At 27.8% G+C, this 23,510-nt stretch overlaps 1 protein-coding gene across 1 annotated transcript in view; it reads left to right on the forward strand.

The window, feature by feature from the left end:
* LOC140675415 (uncharacterized) overlaps positions 1 to 23,510 on the forward strand; it is a 73,239-nt gene that overhangs the window by 43,034 nt on the left and 6,695 nt on the right. The gene's annotated exons all lie outside the window — the stretch shown is intronic.

The raw sequence follows: 23,510 nt of genomic DNA on the forward strand, positions 1-23,510 counted from the left end.
CATATAACCGGAAACTTGGACTGATAGCAAACGATGAAAAATTGTCGGTCGTGTCGTGTAAAAATATTTCGTCGAGTATTCAACGAGAATTTCTATTTTTTTCTTGAATTTGGTAAAAGATACATACGTTCGGAAATCCGGGAAAATAAATATGTGTTCCATATGTTGATCAAAACAGAAAGAGAGGTAGTGGAATCATGATATGCGTTAGAGTATTCAAATGCATTTTTATTTTTATTAAAATAGAGATGAGTACATAGCTAATATTAATTGCGATTTTTTAATATTTATTGTTAATTATCGTGACGAACAAGCTAAAAAAATCAAGTTTATTCAAAAGAGAAAAACTTGTATGAATGTATAGGAGTGTATAACTTATATGAATGTGTACTTTAATTTACTATCATAATATTAAAAAGTCTATAGATGATATCGTTTAAATAGTTGAGAATTTTGTTTGCACAAATATTGCCTGTTTCAAAGTTTTGAATATCGAATCAATTTTCGAAGGGAAGCGATAGTATATAAAATTCAACGTGAAGCAATATTTCAACGATCGCAGTATATATGTATAATCTATGCAGAAGTTGAACTTTGTATATCCGCGACAACAGAAACTCGAGAATATTCGGCGGCTGAAGTTGTATGCAATTTTCGCGCGCAATAAATTGCAAATGTTTTTCTAGTCGTGAACTTTGGTGATCGATTGTCGTACTTCGGGATAATACAGAGTGTTTGATTATTACAGATTATTTTAAGGACAGACAAAGTTGTTAAATATCTCCAAGTTTGCGAAAATCTTTGATGCTTTATTATTATTATCATTATCATTAGTCCCGACTTTTTAATCATTAACATTAATTATTTATATGGTTAATATTTTTCAAGTTTGTGAATTTATTTAAATAAACTATATTGCATTAAAATAATCGAGAAAAAAATATATGCTAAGTATTTTTATCACAATTAAATTCACTATTGAAGTTTTGCTAGGAAAAAATAAAACTCGACACATTTTATCAAGCAATTTGTTCTCACAAAAGTAATTATTATTGAGAGAATAATTGGAGAAATGTTCTGAATTTATTTTCTTTATTTCTGAAACACCCTGTGTTCGCATTGCGCATGTAGAATCGTACGTACGACTTTGTCTACATGAATCATCGATTCGGTCAGCCAAAGTGGAGCCAGAACCCAGACATTCGGGTGCCAGAATCGGCGAAATCTATAAGTAGTGTCTTTCTTTCCATTCCGGCCGCGAGAGATTTTAATCTAGTACACCAAAAACATAACAGAGAAAAAAGAACGATATTTAATGTTGCGTGTAGTGATTTATCGATAAAATTTATACATATATGACGAGAGATACGACATATGCTGTATAATTTATATATATCTGGTTTATAATATTTTATATAACAAACAAGAGAAGTAAGGTTTGGCATGTATAATTTTAAAGTTACTTAAATATTGTATAAAAATATATTTATAAAAATAATATTGATATAAATTTAAGTAATTTAATATAAAATGGATATGTCTGTGCTACGTGTTCATGTAGCGTGTCCACATGTGCTCATAGAAATAACAATCGTGTTATTTAACCTGAATTCGTCGTACTTAAAAGAAAACTTCGTTTTATAAGGATATAGGTTGATAAAAAAATTATAAGAGATTTGATATGATGGATGTTTCTTTTGCGGCAGCGTACGCCTCGATGAATACCCGATCGTATTCCGATGTTTTCTCTTGGAAGCTTTACATTTTTCCGCTTGGTTCATTCGCATTTTTCTGAAGTAAGATCGACATTTTTCATCCGTACGATTTCCACGTGCGTCGTATGTCTTTCATCTATTGCTATTCAATCATTCGTAGGAAACATGATAAAGGAAGCTCTTTTTGAACACTATAAGTTGTATTGATGAAACAATAATAGTCAGAAAAATTGTATTATCTAGAATGTGGTTGTTTTTATTTTTATAGGAAGAATAAATACTGGAAAAATAATAGGTTTTTTTTTTATATATCAAGTCGTATTACTAAAGAAATTTGAAATTTTCACTTTTATTATATTTTTTGTTTTATTTTTTTATAATTTAATATTTAATATAAGAAGAATATAATATTTTTCTAATTAGATTAATAAAAATAAAAACTACTACAGAAGAAAATTTTGTACGACATATGGGATTGTATTTTATGCTCTGCTTAAGTATTTTTATGCTTCTCGTGTTTCCTCTTTTTGAACAGATAAACCTTTAGTTCTCCAAAGTGTGTTACCCGGTTTCTGAGCAACACTTACGTTTCAAGATTTTTATATACCTCTATCTAACAAGAATTTTCTTTGTCTAAAAAAAGGACGCGTAAGGGGAAATTTTTTTCTTTCTTATATCTTTTATGAAAGCTTAGCAAGCAAATGTGCACGAGTGTGTCAAAAAGAACGATTATTATACGAAAAGAATATTATGTCTGATTTTATTCCCGAAAATATAAAAATGCAAAACTTTGTAGCAGCTTGTATACATTTAAATTACAAATTTGCATTTTACATCAAAACATGCGCATAAACGAACATAAAAAATATTTAAAATATATTATATATTGAACAATTTTATATGTATCAATAGATTACATGTATTATGACATATACATATTTAAATATAGAAACATGATGTTTCGTAATATACATATTTTTATGTTGCTAACAATAAGTATTCGTGTAAATTTCATAAAGCGCAAATTAGTTTAGTGCCGACTTTTTTCATTAATTAAGTTTATAATCGTATTGTATATAAATTTATATTGAAAGAATATTTTCGCGGTAAAATTGTAAAAAAATATCAGACGATTACAAGGTGACATTTTTTATCTTTGACTAGAGACTGTGATGTTAGAAATGAAATTATTTTATATTCGTTTTTCTTAGTCCCTAGAGAAACTGGGATGAGAATGGAGAGATATTAAGCTATATTTTATTCAGATGAGGGTACATTACAATCATCAATGCCATGCCGTTTTTATAGTTACGCAAAACGACACGATCGGACGACATTCCATATATCGTGTGCATCCATGTGAAATTGAAACGACCGTCGTCATCGTATCACTTTTATTTCAGGGTTGGCTCTAGTAAAGTAAAAGTGATTCTTTTAAAGAAATGTTAAAGTTCAAAAATATTCTTTAAACATAAATTTTATTTTTCTTAAGAGGAGATATAATTATCTTAATCATTTTAATAATATTATTTTAAGATTAGATTCAGGAATATATTAAAAATTATCAATTTTTTTTTCTTATAGAAGATTAATATTCGCATAGAAATTAATTTATGCACAACTGAATTAGGTATTACATTATTCCAATATTCTTCGTTTTTTTTTCTTCATTATTTTAATGCAAACTTTAGTAGTCCACATGTAGCATTCAAATAACAAAATTTGAATGATAAAATTCATGGGGAGGATAGATGAGAGGATAGATAAATAAATAATTTATTTTGTTGAGTCAGCAAATAGCTTATTGTTAAAGTCAGCCCTGACCTTTATTCATATCTAGGAAATGAACAATAGAGAATACTAACAATAAGAGGAGGAGTAAAAGCACTAATACGTTCTATGGTATAAAGTGGTATCAATTACATTTTCAATATTGTAACCAGAGGATATAACCTCTTTTTTTATCTTAAGGTTTCTAACAGAAATATAGAAGCATAACGTAAATTTTAAAACACATCGTATCAAATTTATCTTTTTTTTTTTTTTTTTCAAGATCATTTTATGCATATCTAAATATAAATATTTTAATTAGTAATATTTATTAAATTATTGCGCAGTGAAACTTAATATCGTGTTATTTAATTTATCTCTTTATTTTAATAATAATTATATAGAAACATAACGATAATTTTATCATAATTATACAGATATTCTTGCGAGCTTTTGTTGTAAAATATAATACTACGGTAAAAAAGATTTTTATGTTTTATCTCTCTATGTATTATCTAACATATTATATAAGTCTTTTGTTTTCGCTTAACAATTACAGTTTTTATCTTTGTGTAATATAGAATAGGTATAGATAATATAGCTGTAGTAATCAATATCTCATTTACGTCACATCGTAGTTTAATAAAAACATCTTATCATTTATCTTCCATACATACTTTCCGACACTTTTTTGACGCTCCAAGAGAAACAAAGTATACTTTCGTACTCTCACAGTAAATCACACTTTTATAAGACTAACAAGAGTGAATAACCGAGAAATACAATGCAATAGAATGCAATATTGAAACTGACCGCGATCACAGCTTGCCATTGCGACAGATGCGTCTCCGGGGTGCCATGCACTCTCGTACCCGCGAGATATCGATTCCGGTTTCCCCGGTGTGATAACGAAAGCATTTTCTCCGGTCCCATGAGTCTTTCCCTTCCCAAACCTTCCGGCAACGATTGCGCGAAATAGTGACAGCGCGACTCGGTGGTAGACTATCGACTTACAGAATTATAACGAGACGAACGCGATGTCCCGATTCACGCAATAAATTTTATAATGTTAAAGCCGGTATCGAAATTCGATACAGCTTTAATATCGACGGTTCGTGCAGCGAAGAATTATGCTGTTTAGTTAGTTCATCGTTAAACTTGATCGATACGTGCACCAGTCTTTTTTTTACACTCTCGCTTCTTTTTGCCCGGTGATTTTCTTGGGAATAACGAGTTAAATATGAGACTCGGAAAACATTTGTTTCGACCGTTCAACTCTGAATTATATCTCGACGTAGGGTCTTCTCTAATTACTTTTGCTCAAGAATTTCTTCGAGCTCCTTGTTTGCTTAAGTTGATTTTAAACAGTTTCCGTGGAAAGAGACAGAAACCTATAATTTTTTTGTTTTCTAATATATACGACATTTGATGAATCTAAAAATGCATACAAATATAAAATATATATTAAAATATGTACATTTCTTAAAATATATGGATTTATAAAAAAATTTATTATGGATTATAAATTGTTTAAAACGGGCTTTAGAATTTGTATAAGTTTCTATTGTAAAAGAGTTTTTGTTAACAATAGAATGATGCCATTGTATAAAATTGGCAAAATTTTTAATTAATAGGAAAGCATAAAGTTATTAATATATATTAACTAATTGTTTTATTTAGAACATAAATTCAGATTAACTTTCAAATATTACAACTTATTTATACTAATGAAATGAGCAAGTCGAGGAACGCTTCGGTTTCGCCAAACCCTCAGAGGCCGAAAAAATTAACTACTTTTCTGCAAATTCACGATTGTTAATTAAATACAGAAATTATTTTTGCCCTACAAAACTTTGCCTATTTGAACACAAACGAATGTTTCAATAGAATTTAAAATACTATGAATTTATGAAAAAAAAGTTTAAAGCAAGTAATGAAACTATTCTGTTGTAATTGTATTTTTAACATAGGCTTGTTTGAACATAGGCTATATTTAGAATAGAATTATAAATAGTGTTTAAAAACATTGGTTTTAACTCAACGTTTTAAAAGTGGAAATTTATACTGAAGAACATATATCTAACAATTTATAATAAAATTTGTGGCGATAATAATAATTTTGCTATTATTAATTAAATATTGCTATTAAATATCAAAGACATTAAATACTAGGAAGTTGTTAAAAATATTAACTACAATTTATATTAGGAATTTAATTTTTCTATTAGGAATTGAATTTTCTCCTCTTTAAAATTTACAAAAAACTTTTTTTTTGATAGTGTCAATCATGATGAAATTCAGTCGAAAAACGAAACACTAGCAGAACGTGCTATGAGTAGTAATCTGAATAAGTCGAGCATTATCAGAAACCGATCAAAGTTAAATCGAGCGACTCATACGGCGAGCAAGCAAGCAATCGATTAACATGCCCCCGTGCGAGTTTTATCGCAAATTTTCTCCCTCTGATCAGTCGAGACTTTAAAGTACAATAGAATTTAATCGATTCGATTCGTGAGGGAAAGTTGGAATTCCTATACGACGAAATAGTGATCATCGTAATGTTAATTCTTAGTGCATCTGCATATTTTCTTATTTCATAATGTTTCGCAAAATAAATTACATAAATTGCAGTTTTACTAATAATTAAATAAAATAATAATAATTCATAATAAAACAATACTCAACAATCTTGTTCACATATTTATATTTTTTTAGTTTATAAACAATGCTAAAAGTTATAAACCAGAATGTTATAAACCAGACATTATAAATTGTTGAAATTATAATGCGTTCCGAATGAATATAACATATTACATTTAACGGTCTTATTTATAATTCTACTATTTTCATGTTATGTCAGTATATTTTGTAAGGCTTGCATCAAACGGTGCGTTTTTTTAATTGTTTAACAAAACAAAAAATTTTAATTATTAACAATTATTTATTTTTACAAAAAGATTCAAACATAGTCTGTGATTTAATTGCAAATAATGACTGCGATGGAAATTGCATTTTAATAATTATTTGACTAGATAACGCAGATATAGTAAACAGAATTGGAAAGGAAACTGTGAATTTGATAATATAATATGATGGAAATACTTGTATTATTTACGTTATATTGGTAAATGCATCCGTATGTTCGCCGATTATTAATTAGTTTAAATTGTAATTTATCGTGATAATTAATAAACCACAATCGAAGTTTCAATATTACTTTAATTATATATCAATCTATTATATTTAATTGCTAGTAAATTAGATTTTCGCCATAATCGACGTGATTGATCACTCTGGTTGTTTATTTCATTTAACAAATTAAATTAATTTTCTTGCCTCTGCGAACTTTATAAACGACAACATGCAACATAATTGCATAGCATGTTGTTGTGTTAATTAGCTCTTGGATTACGTTGATACACAAAATCACAGAAGTTGTCAGCACAGCACTTGAACTACAAATTAAAGCACTCTCTAAGGACCTAAGAATCTGCAACGTATCTGACAAGCACGAAATCAAAACAAATTACTGCGATGAATATATGTACAATTGCAAATGTATATAAAATATAAATTGCAAATGTATATAAAATATAAATTTGTATAGGTAATATTCATATAATTACACACAATAAATATAATCGTGTTTTATGTGTAAAATTATTGTGGAAAACGTATAAATGAGGAAGAAAATTATTAAAATTATATAAGTCTACAAAAATATATAAATATGTATCACACATAGTGGCAAATTATTTTAATTTCCACTTTTTTTTTGTATTTGTCATCGTGCGTCAGAATAAGAAAATTATAGCGATCCGCGTGGGAAATGCCATCGAATAGATATCCAATACACGCTCGCGCACGTGAAATAAACTTTCCGTTGCCAGTGGAATAGACTCGTTTAAGGCTAGACTTGGTAGATACAATTAAAACGAAATCGTCTGGTGTAAACGTGTTTTCGTGCAAAATAAGCGACGGTGCAATCTGAGACTACCGGCGGAAATTCGCAATCAATTTATGTTTGTTTACTACCTTACTAGTCCCATTGCGGGGTGAGTAAGTAATTTACAGAGTAATTCAAAAACGGAAGTATCCTAACTATTCACTAAGGATATTTTTCGTTAAATTTTAATAATAAATAGTAATAAAATGTTTTTATTAAAAAGATATTTCTTTTGATTTAAAAATTTGAGAATTTAAGACGATCACGCATGGGAAAAGGTAAGGAAAAAGGCCAACAATCTGCTCGCATTAAAGTAATTTTATTTATATAATTTTCTATTGGCTTTTATATATTTTTTTTTTAGTTAAAATTCTGTCACTGTATATTTGCACTTGTGTGCATTTATTGCAAAAAAATTGGACGACCTTGTGTGTCTATAAAGTTATTATCTCATAGTAAAGGAAATCTTATTATACTCTACTCCACGTTTTGAGATGTTCAGTTATTATTATAGCTTTTACTCCAGCAGTTAGTGTAAGTTGGAGAATTCGAGTGATCTTCGGTGTATCTTGTAAAAGCAACGCGTTAAATGTAAATAGTAGACAATACTACTCGATTCGTCTAAATAAGAGTACATTTCAACAATATACTATGTTACTTCTGTGAATAACTCTCTTATCATTCAAAAATTACATCGAACAGACAATGGCGGTCAAGCGCAGCGTGCTTGGAATAACTATCACGAAACTGTAGTTAAATCCGCAAAGTGCTGAATGTAACTCGCACTAATTAGATTAAAGTCAACCACATGCACACGCGCGATTTAATTTGTTTTCCAATTCGCAATTTGATGTCGAGAATATTAGCCGGCGCCATTTCGCGCCGCACGACGAATAAATTCAAGGCAGTCGTTGCAATTCCACGTTAAACATTAATCCTCTTACAATGGCTCCCCGCACTGTTTATTCGCGTCAGAAACAGACTAATAGATAAATTAATCTAAATCTAAAAGAATCTGTAATTAATTAGAATTATCTCAACGCAGTGATTGCGCTTTATTTTAGAAAAATGCGACATATAAAAATTATCATGTTTTTTTTTCTTGAAATAATACTCTTTAATTTTACTTTGAAATGTATACTTAAGATATTTTTTCGCAAAGTAATGATATTTTACGTTTCTCGAAGTTAATGATGTTGTATTTTCCGCACGTTACATTTTCTGAAGTTAAAGAAACGAGGCATTTAACTTTCTAACTATGTTTCAACTATGATATTCAAAATTCTACGGCGCAGAGAGATTTACGTATACGACAGTTAAAACATTCATTTCTTAGATGCATCTTACGGATGTTGACTTTAGACAAAGTTCAGTCTTGTTTGATGAACGCTCTCATTCTGAAAGATGGCAATGCAATGTCTATACATCTATATTACACAGCAGTATATCTCGAAACAAAAGACACTTTTTTAAAATTAATTATATGTTATTTGTACAAGTCAAACATTCCAGAATTTTTAATTATCTCATTTTATTAATCAGAGTTTGTTTTTTTTTTTTATTTATTTAAATCAATTTTTCTATAAATGGAATATTGACTTAAAAATCTTTTGAAAAATCTGTAAAATTACAAAATTGATTAAATATTTTGATTAAATGTATTAACAATTTTATAATATTTCAATGATATAGTGCAACGAAAAAAGAACAATTATATAAAATTGAATGTTATGATTTTTATTATTATTGCAAAAATACACAGAAAAAAATATATATATTTCTAAAATAATATTTTAAATTTTCAACAAACATTTAATATCAATGAAGTAAGTTATTGTATATAAATTTTTTAAAAATATCCTGCATGATATATATTCAAAATAGTGGAAACATAAAAACGCTGCGCAGATATCATGCAACATCGTATTTATCGGATTGCATCATATTGAATAGTGTTTCACAGTTCACGTTGCATTCTACTTTATAAGCTGTTATCGAAACTAAAATGTTATTGAAGCAGCCGATATGGCGACAATACCTATACTCAAGCCTATACTGTACGAATGGAAGCTTTTAATATTCTTGCTTGAATTGCAATCTGTCGTTTGATTTTAACGAACATTTTATTGCTTGCAAGTTTGTCAAGTTTTATAACGAAAATTGAGAAAAGCGTCTAGTAAGGAGATATCTTTCATCTGAATATATTTTATAAATTTGCCAGTTGATTAGATCACATTTTTTATTTTTTATTAGATCATATTGAGTGCATAAAAATATTAAATAACTTTTGTATTGAATATTAATATTAATCTTCTCGCAAAAATTCCTTAACGAATTAGAAAAAGATATAATTAGCGCAAAGGAATATTTACAGAATGGAGTTAAAAACAAATTTTACCAAAAAAAAACTGCGCAGATAACTGTGTGAAACATTACTTTAAGTATATTGTAAACAACGACTGAATGTTGCAAACAGAGTCGAAAACTAAGAATTCCGCTAATATTAAAAAAAAAAATAGTATGACTCCCCAGATACATTTCTTCAATAGTACATGCACCAATACGTAAACGATCCATTTCTCTGAAATTAGGTCACCCGTAACACTTCCTTGGCCGCGACCATGTCGCGACCTTTCTCGTACTATTATCCTACATCGCTATTATGCATTTTCCTCCTAGGAATATTTTTAAAATATATTCCTTCCTGTCTGTTCTTAATTTTTGCACAAGATGTTAAATTTCTTTTATTAACCCCTTCCATTGGATTTCCAGAATATTTTTAGAATTTACTTTATATACAAGGCATAAAAGTTCAAAAGTACAAACATTTCTTTTGCATACCTTATTGATGTTGTACGATGAAATTACGTATGACATCAATTATAAATAATGGGCTATCATGTATGCAGGACATTTTCTTCGATCAACAAATGCAATGGTACCTTGCAAGATGGTATATATTACGTAATGCATTTCTCATCTTTCAAATTGCGTTTCAATAATGTCAAACAACGTTGTAACTATTGAAATTACATTTCATTATGTTGGTAAGCAAATAATCACGTTAAGTGATCGATACATGTTAAATGATTGTGTGTAGAATTAGATTCAGTAGCACATGCAAGCAATTAATATTTACAGTAAAAGATGTAATACAGAATCCGTGTGGATTATGTAATACAATCATTGTACGTACATACATACTTCCATAATCAGATTATATGATCAGGATGCTCTGAAATTCTCGAAATTTGTAACAACAATATCACAGTTTATGTAAATTAGAGTTTAATATCTTTTTTAATAAAAATAATGTAGAATTTGTAAATTTATGCTATTCTAATTGAATTTATTTCAATACATTTACATGTGTATGAAATATGCTATTATATCGTTTATTGTTCCAAATATCCACAGCTTCGCCTGAATAATATTGTTTTTCTGTTCACGAATTCGTGAATTTATTTCAAGGATAATTTGTAAATTTAATAGATCAAATTTTATTCATTGCCAAATATTACTTGTAAGCGTATATAAATGCATACAATTTTAAATTTAAATTCCCTCTATGTCCATAACAATGTCAGAAACTAGTAAATTGCAGTCTTCATATGCAGTTGTATAAAGGTTTTGAAGTTTCAATTAAACTAGTACTTGTCATTTTTTTGTTTTTTATCGACATATTCCCTCCGAGAATTTTCTGCGAAATTTCCTTTTATTAATTTTTTTGGCTTTACGATTAAATAGCACGCATGCATACAGTATTATTCTTATTAAAATGTATTTTAATATAAAATGATAATCTTTTATTCTCTCTTTTGTACATTCCTGACTTTATTTAATGTCAAAATATTTTATTCAATATTAAATATCAGTTTCTTATTAAACTCTTAATAAAAAAAAGTTTCCTATTGAATTTTTATTATTTATAAAATATTTATCAAATAGATTTCCGTTTTTAATATAACAGATTTTTTATTAGTTAAAAATCATAAATTATGAATAAAATGTCAATATCATTTTGTTTCAATAAAACTTATAAAAATTTTCTGATTTTTTTAATAAGGAAACAATTTATTGCACCTTTGGTTGCTAAATTTCAGAAGATTGATAGCTTTTTCTTCTTTGACTTCTTCTTCGAAGAGATTTGTTCCGCGCAATTTTTTTATCGTAAAATTTTTCATAGGTATTTATTATAAAGAAATAAGTATTGATACGATAAATATATAATTTCTCTCATAAAATTAATTATATATATATATATATATATATTTATATATTTATCTTTTTTAATTTTATTTACCAACTTTTATTTATTTACTCAGTATTGTAGGATTAATCCCCGTAAATACGTACATCAAGTGATCTAGTCTGAGTATCGCATCGGTGCTTTCTTTGATAAAACGTACCAAAGACTTGCTTCCGGTAACATTCCAGGTCAGACAGTTTGGAGCCAAGACTTTCTATCGCAAAGCTTCTACTCTTATTGTTAATCTGAAATGGGATCCCTTTAGAGAAAGATTAGAATGCGAATTTAGAATTTAGATGAAAATTATATCCTTCTTTTTGACAGACATTGTCAATTGTGAGTTACAAATAGTGGCATAAAGTTATTTTTTCAACTTTTACTTGCGAACTTTTTGTGACGCAAAATATGCATTTTTAACATTTTTATATAAATTCAGCGCTATCAGTGTGTGCTCTTCATTTACATTTAAAAATTTTAACGTCAAATTTTATTTCTTTTCAATGCGCGTAAAATAGAAAAGAAAATAAAGTGGCACAAATATTAGTCTCTCTCTCTTTCTATTATATTAATTTTAATTATATATTATATTTTTTAAATAGAAAGATGTTTATGGTCTTTTTTTATCTGCAAACTTTTTTTGAGAAAATATATTGTATGAAATCAGCAAATTTGTCATAAATATTCCTTATTTACAAATATATAAAAATTTATATTTTATACATTTCTTGGTTTTGATTTCTCGCTAAGAATATGGAATATTCAAGGCTGATATTTATATATAAGTTTGTGATATGATATATTCCATTCGAAAATGATGTTCTATGTTAAAAAAAAAAAAATCAAATAAAACTTGAAAACGATATGCAGAATTTCGAAACATGCGCTAGATAAAAATATTATTTCTATTGGTTTTATCTACGGTTTCTGAATTCGTCACTAACATTAAAGCGATTGTAGTTTGTATAGACGATGGCACCGCGTGGTATGAAAAGAACATCATGCAAAATAATACAAAACTCCCGACACGGCGTCGCCGTCAAGTTTTCTCTGGCGACGGAATAAATCCTGGTAAAATATGCAAGTGGCGTGTACCGCCCCCGACATTCTGGCACAAAAATGACGTGCGATAATTACACAAAGATACACCGCGTGCTCTCTTGCAGTTAGTAAAATTATATAAACTACAAAGTTTCATATTGCACCATGCACTAAATAGAGAAACTTTTGTCAGTTAATCTTCATGAAGTTGTGAAAAAATTGTGGTTCTACAAACTGTTTATAAAATTCTGCTGTTGTATAAATAAATTTTATATATTTATATATATATATATATATATATATATATATATATACATATTTAAAAAAGTTTTAAATGTAAATGTTACATATTAACATTTAACAGATGTTAAATTTATGCTAAATATAACATAAATTTAATACTATTTTTTTTTCAAATTAAAGCAACAATTAAAATAAGTTCCACAAACCGAGAGAGAGAGAGAGAGAGAGAGAGATAAAAATACAAGATTATTTATATTTTATATCTATATTCTAGATTTTTTATATTCTATTTACATTCTATACATATAGGGTATGAGTTAATATAATATTTTTTTAGTCTCTACAATATTTTTGGATCTTAAATTTGCATCTACCTCTAAACTCTACTAAAAAGAGTAAATTAATTTTTATGAAAAATTAATCTTTTCTCAGAGTTAATTGAATATAATCAGGTAACTGAAGTAGCTTTTTACGATAGCAAAACACGAAATCGATCGTTCGAAACAACGACTATACAAAGCCGGAGGAATAAATCGCAGGATAACAATGTCCGTCCAGCGAGGAACTGTGTGGTCGGATTCGCAGGATTCTTTTTTCTTTTTCTTTCTTTTGTTTTGCATGAATGTCGATGCACACAGAAGATTAATTGTTCGGTGTAGCGGATGACCTACCCTTTGTCCAGCTCACACTTTTACGTTAAAGGAAAATCTTCATTGTGGTACACCACTGACTTATAATACGCTGCTGTCCGTTATTACAGCGAAATTATTAAAGCGGTTTCGAAAAAAACCATTTGAAAATTCAACAGAAAATTTGCAACTTGAAAGAGGCTTCAGTAGGCCATGGTGTGTGAAAAATAACACGCTCTTTGATGTTTGCAATTATTCACAAAGGATTTATTAGTCGTAAAAGATTATTTTTGAATTTTTCAAATGCATTATTTTATAAAAGAAAATTATTTAATATTGTTATTAAAAAATATAATTTTTTTATTTTTACAAATTGAGTTAATTAAAATTAATAAAGGAAAAAGAATCTAGATTAAAATAAAAGTAATTATAATGAAGATAGGAGAGAGAAACGTGAAAAAACTCCACAAAATTTTTATTTTTTACAGAGAATATTATATTCCGTGATTTATTTTATATTTATTGCGTTGCAAAATGTTTTAACATATATTTATACCTTATAGATTAAAATATGTAATTTTGTTTAATTTTTTTTTTTCATTATTGACATAAGGTTCTGATAAATCCAATTGGGTGTTCACTTGATTATTGGTGCAATATTTAATCGAGATCCTGTAGATAAAATTGCTTCGTAGCATCTTCTAAAGATCAACAAAGAGAGGAACTTTTAATGATGGGTTTCACGTTGGTCAAGTTTAATTCGAGCACGTGGCAATTGCGAATAAAAATTGCTGCACTGTAAAACCAGAGGGAACAAATTGCACTTGACTTTAGAAATTTTTATCAAGCACAACTTTCTTTCTCATCAGATATTGTATGAGATATCACCTATTATCAAAAAATTAATATTGCAAAAAAATAATATGAACTTAATATAGTATAAATACAAATCTATTTTTTAATGTATTTAAAGTACATATAACGCAAAGTAATTTTTACAATTTATCTAAAGAAAGAGATATTGCTTATTGTTAGAACTTTAAAATTCTATGTTCGTTTTCAAGAACCATTTGTTTTAATAATCGAAGTACAGTGAGTTTCTTTACTGAAATTGTTACACAGTTTGCCTTATTTCTCGATTTCTCGCACTTTGCTAGTTGCATGCAAATGCAGTTAAAGTACTCTAATGCACTAATTTGTCGACAGAAATTTCTTCGTCAGCGTAATATCTAGCCTTTTCAACCTTCAGATATTACACAGCGTATTTGTCGTAAAAAATAATTGAATCGTAAAAAAAGTATAATGTAATACATAAATTTTTCGCTATAAAAAGTAATAAAAGTTTTACAGACATCTTTTTACTCTTAAAATTTTAGATGAGGCTTGTTTTTCTCCAAAGAATAATCGATACACAATAAATTTCTTTGTTAAAATTTTTATATGTATACAATTTATTTTGCTCAATTTCTCGCGGTATTTCTTGCTTGGAAATGCAATTTAAAGCATTAACGGCGTTATAAAATCGATGATGATTATCGTCTTTTTCGTATCACAATATAACGTTCGGCGCGAATGATACATTTGTTTAATATACAGTGACAATCGAAAACATCTCACAGAAACTGAAATTTATTTCAACAACATTGATGAAAGGCAGTTATTAAGTTCGTTAAAAGGTTTGTTAGATATTTCATTACTTTTAAGTTAAAAAAAATAAAGTTAGAAGTCTATAATTTACTCAACTGTCTTACAAGCGTGTAAACGTCCGCGTTGTTATTTATAACCGCTGTACATCGTGAATTTTATATCTTTATGCTTGTTAATAACGCTTATTTCAAATAGCGCGCAATGATAGAAAAATAATTGAAACAATTATGACAATAACTTAACACTAAGTCTTAATAAATAATATTTATCGATAATGAAAAATATAGCTATAATTCTAATTAAAAATTGTTATATACTTATAATTAAAAATTCTTATTATATAGTTATAGCATATAATTTCTAATTCTTTAAATATCAAATATATAAGATACAATCTATCAAATTCAAAAGTTATAAGAAATAATTTCTCAAAAATTTTAGTCAGGCCAAATTAACTTTAATTTTGATAAAAGTTTATTTAACGAAATCTTTGGAAAATAAAGAAACATTATATATTATTTAACTTGAAACTTTTTCATATTAATTGATATAATATTATTTTAAATCTTCTATAACAATCTTTCTATCTGTAGAAAGAAATTATTTATATTGCTGATTGCAATTTATTTAAAAACGTTTGAAAAGTAATACCGTTTTTTGTAGTCTTAGTGATAAAAATACTTTTTGCAATAACTTTTTTAACGTGTTTGAGGTCGCAAATTGATGGACATTTCCGATACTGGTGTGTAAAATTAGCAAATGTCACGAATCGCACTAGCAATTTATTTTTTTCAGCGTATCCATGATCTCTACTGCGATTTATTCTCGTTTATTGGCCGCTACCCAATTCATTTTTCTGTTCTCGACGTGCTTTTAACAAGTACGAAGCGGAAAGGATGTACGGTAAATTGGTGGCATTTTGTGACTCCAGTATCTCTATAATGGCATCCAAGAAAATAAATTTGAATTGAAGAGACCGTCTGCGATAAATATAATTTTGCATTAAATAGAAAGTAAGTGGTTCAGAATATTTTTATCGTTGCTCTCCAGCTGACAAAAACTAGCACTCGTTTTTCCCGAATTTTCCATGACGTAAATTTTCATAAATCTCAATCATGTTTTTTCGTGCACGATCCTTTTTACAAGTTAGTTTCCAAAGATTTCTTATTTAAGAAGTTAATTCTCTTTCACGTGAAAAAAAAATCTCTTTTAAAAAGTTTATTCATTATATATTATATAAAACAAAATCTTATAAAATTACATTTTTTTTTTTACATTCTTAAAGTTTTGTAATCAAGATATTCTCTCGCATATATTACTAGCATTTAATGTTTAAACGTTTGTTTTACTTTCACGTACGACATACGCGTACGGCAATTTTACAGTAACGGCAATTACTTCCCAAAGGAAATCGCTCGAGCTATTCTCTTTTTTATCCGAGAAAAGTTTCCTACGAGATACGAATAATAAGGACAATCTGGAAATTAATTTCTTGAGAAAATTGTGAAGATTCAAAGTTTTGATTCTGTACAAGATATAAATTAAATAATTGTTTTTGAATTTAACTTTGCTTTCTATTGATATTAAATATTCGACAATGAGGATACACATTACATAAAAATGTATACGTATACACATACATATAAACGTATACGTATATTACATACGTATATTTACAAGTAGTATTCTCGAATATTCAATGTTTTTAGCGACAAATGAAATTCATGCACAAGTAAGAAATTTAGATAAGAAATGTATACGTAATATAAATACATATATGCGTATGTGTAATTGACGAATATAAACACGCAAAATTGTTTTTCCGTATATTATCGATTTAGAATTCATCCCAGGAAAAGATGCAAATATATTGGTTTCAGTCGAATTCCCTTTGTGTTAATTTATTTCGAATTTTTCTTCTTTTAAAATTTATTCTACTGTTTAATTTTATTTTCTTTGATAGATTGTATTCGATTATATAACGTTCTCAATCTATAATAGCCATATGAAGTATCTTTCTTTGCGTCATATGACGTGAGATCGCAAGAAATTCATTCATGCTTGAAAGCTACTTGAAAGTGGCCAGAAACTTGAAATGTGAGCTTGAAAAGGCGACCGAGCATACAAGAGAATACTTAAGAGGAGTATTTTATTTCCAAGAAGAGAACGATGACGTCAGGTTAGCTGTCACTTGATACATTTACCATATTAATTATTTACCTGGTCATAAAGTTATGTGCAATTTTTGTTGAACGTAATCCGATTCCTGCTGCAATTGAGTATACTTTCTGTTAAATTTTAAAAAATTACAAGATGCTATAGAGAAAAGTTCTATTCTAGATTGGAACTAAATTTTAAAACATTAAATTTTATTTTATTACATATATCTTTGTTCTCTCTCTCTCTCTCTCTCTCTCTCTTTTTTAAATATATCCTAGCACAATTTTGAGGGAACTTTAATCGTCAATGTTATATTTATCTTTTTTATCAAGTTATAAAATTTATCATGTTATAGTAGATTACGCGAAACCTATTTTACACTATGTGTCATAGAGTTTCACGCTTATCTTCGCATGCAAATGTATGTGCCTGTATGAAAGTTTTGTCATGATAAGCAACATTCTTCAAGCACGTGTTTCATCCCCACGTGGACTATCAAGATGATAACTCGCGTCAATAATCGGATGAGTGACTGAAGAAGGTCGTACAATTGATAGATGAACCGTGTGGACTATCATATCGTAATAAAAAGTTTGAAAAATTATATTCTCTGCACTTGATAATCTCTACTATTGCTTGTGAATGACTAAAGTCTTCATTTTTCTTATAAACTTTATTAAAATTATTATCCCATGATAATACATGCATTTCACTATGATAAATATTACTAATGAATGGTTTGTTAAAAAATAGAATTAAAATTTATTTGTTTATCTAAATTATATTATACATGTCATATTTTTCAGGAAATTTTGACACAGTTTTTTTTTTATATATTTTTTTTGATATTGTAAATTAATTGATATTGCATATCGAATAATTCCGGTAAATTTATTTTAATTTGATTTTAAATTGATAATTAATTATATAAAGATGGTTAATAATATAAATATTTTATATTTATGTAAGATAATGGTATTAATTATTTATAAAATATAGTGCGGCTAATAATAAACATTTCTTTAAGGTCAAATTGTTAACAAAATTATGTGTGCAATTTATATGAAAGAAAAATCGTATGTCACTTTGAAGTCATATCAACTTCCACAAATTGTCAGGACAATTAAATATCCCCGTGAGCTAAAAGCTTTTCTATTAAGCGCAGTTCTCTTCGTAAGCTTGTGACTATAACTGATCTCACAGAGGAATGGCTTTCAATTTTATGTTTCAAAAGATTAATATTTCACCCAGGCTTTTTTTACTGACACATATATGTACGCATATCTTACAATATATAATGAAATTATTTCCTCTTATGCCGAGCATAAGTTGTATTCACAGACCTGAAAATTAATAAATTAAATCCTCATGTTATTACGTGAATCATTCGGATTTTCGTATGTGAACGGGCAGGATCTTTGATGTAGCATCGCCGTCCAAAATTGCGGTCAAAGGGATTAAATCAAAGATAACGTAAGCGTTGGGCTTTGATTAAGAAATATATTGAGCACTGCGGGAATTTGTATCTGTTCTATCAAAATCCTTTGATAGAAAGCGTTAAAATTCAGAAAAGGAGCGACACAGTTCTTTTCTCAGTTGGAAATTCTCGTAAAACTATATTTTTGTTAGAATCAGTCAATCAGTTCTTTCGTGCGTAACGCTAGCTCTTTGTGGCGTTATTACCGCCATTGTTGAGTAATAAATTTATTCAAATTTGAAACAGAGGAATTGAGAGAAAGAGAAAGAGATAAACGCAATTCTAAATTGTTTCTCTTGCTTTTATAAAATATACTTTTGTTTAAATTAATGTTACACTTATAATTGAAGTTTAAAATTCAAAATTTGATAAATTATGTAGTTTATACGTATTCCTTTTGAATTAATAATTTTTAAATATTTATATGAAAAATTTAATAATAAACGTTTTGCCAAACAAAACGTTGTCAAATATGACTTTTGGCATATATCAAAAAGATGAAATAAAAAATATTTATAATACATAGATAAAAACTATCGTAATTCAGTGTAATGTGATACATTATTCGTTAGACTATTTGCTTTAAATAGTATAAAAATTTAATTTCTCGCACAGTGTAATCGCCACTCGTTTGACATTAGACTATAAACTCCAAGAACTTTACTTTAAAGACTCGTTAAGAAAAATAGGTCAAACCGAGACAAAGGTTACGACGTCGATCATATATCTCGAAATTTACCCAACATTCTTTCTAAGTTCTCACTTACGTGTCGATTTAAGTGATTAAAGCCTAATTTTACCGAACAATGGCAATTTAATTTCACGCCAAGTTAATATTTCAAATAAAATTTCAGTTTTTAATGATAGAGTTAGAAATAAAGATACAGACAAAAAATTTGGTGTAAGTAATTAATATAATTAATATAAGTGAGAGAATAAAACCAATTGCGTAATAATAAATTATTTATTATTAGTATAAATACGTATTATATTAACTTTTAAGTAATGTGAAAAAAATAATATAATTGATAATAAGAATATCACAGATCACTTTTTTTAAGAAATTTTTTAGTACTTTTTTGCGGATGTATATATTGATTATTTTTACATATATTGATTATTTTTATTGACTTACTATATCTAGAAAGATTTACAAATTGAGATTCGAATTGTATATTTTAAATAAATTCAACAACTGAAACGTTGCCGTAACAGATATTTTCGAATATTCTGCAACTTTATATAGAAATATTTTTCTGCCGAAGGAAAATTAAAGGAGATATTCTAGTAGAGATTCTGTTGGATAAAGTTGTGAATCTTGTGGTCTTATATTTCTGAACGAATTAAATTATAACACCAATCGTATATTTATTTAGTTTTAATGTTGAAATAAATCTACTTATTAAAAGAAGAAAGCACAAATTAAATTACAAATTCAGCACGCAAAATAAATTTTTTTGAGATCTTTGTTTATCTACAAAGATAATAACGCTTGCAAGACGTAACTATAGTCACGTACTGTAGAAATAGAAGATTAAAGTTATATTAATTTCTAACTTTCGAGCCAATAAACTGTGATATAGAACAAGAACGTTTACTCGCGTTAATGGTGGTGACGATTGCATGGGCGTGCGATCGCACGACCTTTTACGAACAAAGGGTGGATGAACAAGTCGATTAGTTTCTTCTGTGTGGAGAAAGTAAAACGTACTACAAAAAAACGACATGGTTATGAACGCAGCTTTTGCGTGGATCGTGAGACAATAGAAACGCACTCGCCCGAAAACTTGAAGAAAACCAGAGATATAGCGTCTTTTTTGTAACATAATCTTTTTCTACACCTTTTTGTTATATCCTTATTTAACTTACTTTTATTCTTATTATCTGTCTTTCTGCTTAAAAGGACGCATTTAATATGATTATGCTTTTTTATTACATTGCTACTAATATTATAACTGAAATTTAAAATTCAAAATTTGAAATATCGAATATTCTAAGATATTGTATTTCTTTTACATTTTGTATTCATACTTTGGCCTTTTGAATTTTCAATTTAATAGCTTCTCTTTATTTTCAATATTATATTATAATATTTTTTTACAACTAGAAATACTTCTTCATATTCTAATATTTATTTACCGCTGTTTTGATTTCAATTTTACTTTCAAATTCCTTACATATATCATTCATTATGTATATTTTTATATTGTTGTTACATTCTTTTTATTAATATAGTATATATAATATGCTTTTCATTCAGAGAGAATTGCAATTATTTGATTTCTCTACGGAATAACATAGAGAATCAGTTCTTCTTACAAGAAAAATATTTCTTTTAGATTTTGATGAGTTTTGAATATATTGTAGTTCAGGTCTCAAAATAAGAGAGAGAAATACATATTTTTTTTATTTATTCTTCTAAAATCGTAAAAAGGATGAAATACTCTTATAAATGTAAAAATATGTATTTTTTATTTTGACATAAAATTACAATATATGTATATTTAAAGCTCATCAAAATTGGAGGGATATATTTACATTATTTTTTTTCTCAGACAGAGGCACGATGAGACGAAATTGAAGGATACATTGGAATTTCTAATACACAATTTAACGCTTATCGCATTCATTTTTTAGTCAATTTGATCGATTGATCGATCTTGTTAAGAACTCTCGTAGCGACGCATTGTTTCACGAAATATCGCAAGACTCCTGACTAGCATGGGTAGTATCATTGGCATTCAAACGCGATCTCATGCATACTGCATAGAATGTAAAACGGCTTACAGGAACAATGACGTCAGTATCGTATACTGAGAAAGGGTTTAGAAGGAGGAATGAGGGGAGTGGTGAGATCGAATCTTGTTTGTCGGCGGTCATTGCATTACACGCCGGACGTGTGTGACACAGATAGAATTAACACTTTACATTCTATTTTCCTCTGGGGTGAAACGTGCATCTTTCTGACTGCATCAAGACTTTGAACCAACGTCAGTATGCTTTCGACATACGTTTTTCATATAAAAACCTACGATTCTACTGTAATTTACATTTAAACGGATTTTATTTTACAATGCATTCTCTTTTGCAAAACATCTGATTTTAATCTTACACTATTTTTTATGTGTCATACATTAACTTTTTAGCTTTCTTTTTACAGTTTTATTTTATGTACATAGATACATTTATTAGATTAATCATTTTTATCGCCCCTGTCGAAAGACCGGGGTATTTTCAAATTAATAACTTTTTTTATTTTAACAATATTATTGATTTCTTTAGGGAGAAATAAAAAATATTTTTTCTTCTTTCAGTATTCTTTAAAAAATAATTTCTGATCAATTTTTACTCAAAAACTACTCACGAACTAACTGTATTATGAGTATTTTATCTATTTGATATCATATATTGTCAATTTGATATAATATTTTAATGAATGAAGAACTCCGCGCACTGCATCTATCAGTTAGTAGTAATTCTTATTAAACGAGAAAAATAATTTTGTCATTAAAACTGATATGTTTAAAGATCTTTATTATTTATAATTTTTATTTTGTTATTTAGAATTTGCCAATATATTTCTTCTCTCTTGTCAAAAACCAACATAAAATTAAATTTTTTAAATTGTTATTCTTATTAAATCTAATATTAAGAAAAACATGATATTGTTTTGAAACATCAAGAATCAGTACTTTAAAAAATTTAACAAGATTCGTTAAAGTAATGATTTATAGTTATCTTGATTCTGACTTTCATTTGGATATTCGTGCTATAATAAAAAAAGAGTTAAATAAAAAGTAAATTTATATTGCTTTGAATGTGCACACGAGTTTTTATGTATTTAGAGTAATAGAATAAGCACTTATGCAGGTCAACTGTTTCTTTTAGTTACCGATTCCTTGACTAACATTGAGAAATTCACACTGAAGAGATTAGCATTGAAAGAGGTGAGTTAGTTGAGATTAATTATCACGCAGTGAGACGAATAATGGCAAGCAACGACCCGTGAGATTAGTGGTCTTTAATTGACGCTGTTGTGATACACAAATAGAAGCAATAACAACAGATATAATAACAGTATAACGACCTGTGTATTCAGGTTAAACATGGGTGTCTATTGGATGTCCTTCGGCAATCGATGCATAGGGAGTGTCAAGATGACTGATCTTTATGTATGAAAATACCATTGTTGTCCAGCTAAGCTTAAAGCCTGATAGTAAATAATACTTGTTTGTGTTTGTTAACCATTACATGATAACTGAAGCTAAGTCAATAATCCGTAACATCATGCAAATTAATTACAGTTTATCATATAAGAGTAACGTCTGCTATATATTTTGCAGAAAAATAGAAATTTAAAAAAAAAATTATTATGGATACTATATTATACCTTTACTTAATAAATCGTCTAATTTCCATTATTATTAAATAGACGTTCTTTTATGATAAACTTTATATCATAATTTATTAGCAAGCAATTTAAACTACAGTTCAAACTTATATGAATTGAAAGACAATCTTTGTAATATAAAGAGAACACGCAAGTGAATGGAAGGGTATTGGACTAGGGCTTTTTAAAATACTTTTGAAATTAGAAACTCTTCCACCATTAAGATTCCGATATTTTATTTAACTT

The sequence above is a fragment of the Anoplolepis gracilipes genome, chromosome 17, assembly GCF_047496725.1.
Source record: "Anoplolepis gracilipes chromosome 17, ASM4749672v1, whole genome shotgun sequence".
In the NCBI taxonomy this organism is placed as follows: domain Eukaryota; kingdom Metazoa; phylum Arthropoda; class Insecta; order Hymenoptera; family Formicidae; genus Anoplolepis; species Anoplolepis gracilipes.